Consider the following 5,487-nt stretch of genomic DNA (forward strand, 5'->3'; position numbering starts at 1 on the left):
TTAACTTCTTATTCTAATTTAAAATAATATCTTATCTTCTTTTCAAAATTCAAATAGAATTAAAGTTCTAGCATTTTTTTTAACTACTTATCTTAATTTGAAATTCAAACTACTCTTTTTCTAATTCTACTAAAACTCCCTATTTGATCTTTTATCAAATTGAACCCTATTTATACATTAGCTTTTTCTTAAAATTCTCTACATCAAAACTCTTCTAAGCCTTCAAGCCTTGCTAAAAAAATATTTTTTAAGTTTTTCTTTGAAAATTGAAGAACAAGTCCTCATCAATCGACCCTTGTAGCTGATTGGATCGAGCTTGAATGAAGGGTAATTGCTCGAGACCTCGAAAAAGTCAATTATGTTCTTTTATGAAAAACCAAATCAAACCGTGTCTAGGTTTAGGCCCACATGACCATGTACCACCCTTTTACAGATTTTATAGTTTTGCCACTGGTTTTTCTAGATTTTATAGTTCTGCCACTGTTTTTCAAAATTTTACAATTTTTCCCAAAATTTTCTATTTTGATCAGTTTAGTCCTTGAATAGGTTCCAAATTATTTTTAGCAACTTAAATTATGTAATTAGGTCCCTAATGATATATGTCATGCTCAAATCCATGAATGACTAAATTAATGTGGTATTTATTTGTATCTATGAATATTTGCATAAACTAAAAAAATTTGCAGTTTCGTTTTAACTATTATTATTTTATGTAATTCAGTCCCTGATTAGGTTTTTTTATGGCATCTAGAGAACTAGATTATGCAATTGGGTCCTTGACTAGGATTAGAATGATTGACTATATGAATACATTAATTTATGATTTAATTACTTATAATGAATGACATAAGTCTGTGAATGATTCTATGGTTGCTAATATGATGTAATTGCTCATGATTGTTTGCCCATAAGTCTGTGAATGATTCTATGGTTGCTAATATGATGTAATTGCTCATGATTGTTTGCTTTAATTCTTGAATGATTATAACTATTCATTAATGTTATACATGTCGAATAAATGTGTAACATCCCAAAATAGGGCTTAGTCAGATAAGTTTCAGGACCACAAATCCGACATCAAAATATTTATTTTATGATTATTACGAGGATTAGAATATGAGAATATGCATGTATTAAAGTTTCATGAAGGAATTCTTTGAGTAAGTGCCCAACTAGAAAATTAGGGACTAAATTGAATAAATTGCAAAACTTGGATTCTAGAAGAAATTTGCATGAAATTGCTTTAGATTGTAAAATAGAAGGTCTTGGGGAGAAATTCACCCAATTTCTAAATTTTTGAACAAAAATGGGCTTGCATGGATGAAATTTCAAAGAAATGGCTTAAGGGCATTTTGGTCATTTGGCATTTAAGTAAAATAAAATGGGAAAAATGAACCAAAAATTAGCCATTCTTCTTCTCCATGCTGCCGAAATTTCTAGGGTTTCTATAGCTAGGGTTTTCAGGCTTTCCAAGCTCAATAGTAAGTGCTCTTAAGCTCCGTTTTTAATGTTCTTTGTATTTTTGAAATCCCGGTAGCTTGCTCTCTCTATTTCTACCCATATTTCATGCTAGAGTTCATGCTTAAAAATTTACCCATGCATGAGTTACTTGTATTTTGATGTTTTATGGAGGAATATGAAAGTTTGAAGTGTGTTAAACATATTTTCCTAGGTGATTTTCAAAAAAAACCCTTGTAGGGACCATTTTGCAAAAGTTGTAAAATGTGTGGTAGAAATGAGAAATATGAGAAATGCCGGCTTTCATGAGAGAGAAAATTGTTCGGCTAGGCTTGGGTAAGATAGAAAGTGCATGTGTTTCATTATACGAGCCTAGGGACTAAATTGTGAAAATGTCAAATGTTAGGGGCAAAACGGTCATATGGACCGAGGGTGAGAATGAGACTTGTGATGTATAATGTGGGGTAATAATGATATAATTTTGTTGATATAGACCCCGAGGAACAAATTTCGGAGGTCAATCGAGGAAAACGAAAGGTTTCGGAATAACCAAAACACGACACTAAAATGAATACCAGGTAAGTTCGGGTAACTTAAAGTAAACTTCTAATATGCACAATTGTATGATTTATGAATGCATGATGATTGCATTTATTATTGGCATGAAATATCATAGAAATGTATATTTGATGGTAACATATGAAAAATGTCTCGGTTGAGGTTAAAAAAGGGAATTCGATGGATAACCTCGATTGACATGTGAATTGAGATCCTGCATGTGTTGCAGTAAGGATTTAGCTCAGATGGGTAATCCGTGATCTCAAGTATGGAAGGGATCTTGCCCGGACGAGTGTTCCTTGAATGATCGAGCCTCCCGAAGAATATGTGTGCATTATGGATTTAGCCGAGACGGGTAATTCGATATGGGGTCTGAATTTAGCCTGGACTGGTAATTTAGATCCGAGCTCATTAAGGGTGTTTGTCGTTATAAGGGATTTAGCCTGGACTGGTAATCCCGACATCACCTTATGAGTTCATGATATGGGGGATTTAGCTTGGACTGGTAATCCCGCCATAGGATGTGAGGTTCGCTGGAGTGTATATATGTGAAATGATCATTCGTAAGAATTGACAGATAATGGGTATTCCATCGAGATTTTCTAGAAACTCAATGGGATTAATTTGATGTATGTCAATAAGATGATAAATGATGAGCTCATCTACATATATTACATGATACTTTGTTATGTGACTAACTCATTGATTGAGTGCATGTGATAGGGAATCATTTCACAATTGATAATTTCATGATTTAAATATAGATGTATGCTAATTACTCAGTAAGATTACTTTTCAGTTATTCGAGCTTACTAAGCATGAAAATGCTTACCCCTCTTTTTTCCCTATCTCTCATAGAGCTCGAGGACTCGTAAAGATTGGAAGACGGTTGGAGAGTCAGCATACTATGAAATAGACCAACTTTGGTATAAATACATTTCTAAATTGTTCAATTGCATGTATAGGTCTTTTGAGTATTTTGTTATATGTGTCATTTGATTTGCCAAATGAAGGCTTGTAAAGATAAATCTATTTTTTTTTGTTTATGGCCATAGGGATCGACTTGTTTTAAAGTAGGCTATGACCTACAAAATTTCCATGCAAGTTCGTAGTCATGTGCTATGGTTGCATTCCAATTGGCAATGAGTCATAAGAACGAGCCAATCTTGAATGTATTAAAGTGGAATGACAACACATAAATACAATATAGGAAATAATCTAGCATGTACGAAACCAATGATATGAGGTTTCCATGCAATGAGTTTTTGCAAATATCACTTATGAGAGCATAATTATGTTTTACTTTGTTTTTAATATTCATTAAGTATAAGTGTTAAAAGGTGGTAACCATAGGCTTGGAAAATAGCCTAATAGGGTCTACACGGTTGGGTACAAGGGCGTGTGCCTATGCCGTGTGTGACACACGGGCCATACCTGTGGGCGTGTGGCTGATCGTGTGTCCCCTGCATCTAAAATGGTAAGTCTGTTAAATGAACAAGAGCTAGACACACGGGCGTGTGTCTTGGCCGTGTGAATTTAACAGAATGCTCAAGTCTTGGACACGGAGTGATTGCACGGGCGTGTCCCAAGTCACACGGGTGTGTGACACTTCAAGTTAAAAGAAATTTTCCAAGGTGCCCAAAGTTTATCAAACGTTCTCGGTTTTTTCCCGCGTCGTCTCTAGACATGTTTTAGGTCTCGAAGGCCTATTTAAGAGAAAGGATATACATATTTGAAAAGTTTTAAATTAGAGCGCAACTTAGTAACTTGAATTAATAAGTTTATGAACGTGAAATCCTCGTAACGCCTCGAGCCCTATCCCGGCGTCGGATACGGGTGAGGGGTGTTACAAAATGTCTCATATGTTTTTAATGATCAATTTATGAATTGCCTATTCTTGTAATGAAAATAAAATGTTGACAATGATATTGAATAATTGCATTAAGAATGATTGTTTGGCATATGCATGGGATGGGACGTTACGATCGAAGGAAGTATGTGGCAGTATAACCACATTTAATTATGCGTTGTGTATTCACAACAAAAGTAGATTCCAATTGCGTCCGTTTTACCGTGCAAGCACAACCTTCTAACAGTTTTTATTTACGAGTATGTTGTGCTTTCATGGTTTGTGGCAGTAAAATCTGCAAATTATTGGTGGCATTAAGTCCATAACCTGATGTGATTAGAGGAGGGAGTTCTGGGGAACCCCTATTGTCGTGTGTAGCGGTTGGGGGTAGGATTATTGACTGACAAATGAATTGATAGTTGCATGACATATTGCGCAAACTCATGAAAAGTGCATAACGAATCGACTGAATTGTTATATGTTAATTGTGTGAAGTACATTGATTTGATAATTGAATATGTCTGACTGATTATGATTGATCTTTAATGGTTGCTTGTATGAAGTAGCAAGCCCATTTGACCGTATTGAATTGATTGATATGCGAGACTGTTTGCTATTATGTTAAATAAACTGATATGCAAAATTGTTTGTCATCGTACTGAATTGATTGACATGTGAAATTGTTTGCTATTAGTTTACAGATTTGAATATTTAATTGGTTTATTGTAAAGGGTCTCACATTGAGCTTCCATAGCACACTCCCCTCTTTCAGATAATTTCACGAACTAGGACACGGGCTCGACATGTAGAGGGTCTTGGCTTGTTCTCGCCCACAAATTTTTATTTATTATTATCGTTTTATTTTACTAAGAACCGTGGTATGGATAACTATTTTTAATTACATCTCTTAGATTGAATGTTATTTATTAATATTATTTTACTATCATTAATTATTTATTTGTTAATTGAATTATACAGATTAATTATTATATAATGAGTATTGTTATATTTTCCCTGCTAGAGTTTATGCTAGTCTTAAATTCATAAAATTGGAATAATAGCTTGTATAAAATAGGTTTAAAATTGAATTTTTTTTTTGTGTAAAATGACCAAGCCACCTCGGTGGTGAACGTGACCTCTCTGACCTATGTCTACTGTCTAGGCCAGGTTGGGGAGGTTACATTTTTACTTTTCCTTAACTAGCCTCGATTTGGTTCAATTCTTGATCTATAAAATAATTTAGTTCAAGTTATCAATTCTAAACATCTCATATCATCCTATTATAAGCATGTATCAGTTCAATTTCATTTTCTTGAATGTCCTTTAAAATTTTTCATTTTATTCAATTTAACCCCTAAAATCAAAATAGTCATATCTTTCAAATTTGAGCTTCGTTTTACAATTTAATTTCAATCTCATCCTCTATAACCTCTCTACTATCTATTTTCATCAAAATCTCATAACATTTTTACAAATAAGTCACTTTAGTCTTTATGTTATAAAACTAATATTTAAACTTTACAAACTAGTCTTTTTTCATATCTAAGCTTAAAACCTAACAATTTAATACAAAAAACTTCAAGAAATCAACAATAATAACTTTTAAAAACTTTAACAATTTT

The sequence above is a fragment of the Gossypium hirsutum genome, chromosome A02 (genome assembly GCF_007990345.1).
Source record: "Gossypium hirsutum isolate 1008001.06 chromosome A02, Gossypium_hirsutum_v2.1, whole genome shotgun sequence".
NCBI lineage: Eukaryota > Viridiplantae > Streptophyta > Magnoliopsida > Malvales > Malvaceae > Gossypium > Gossypium hirsutum.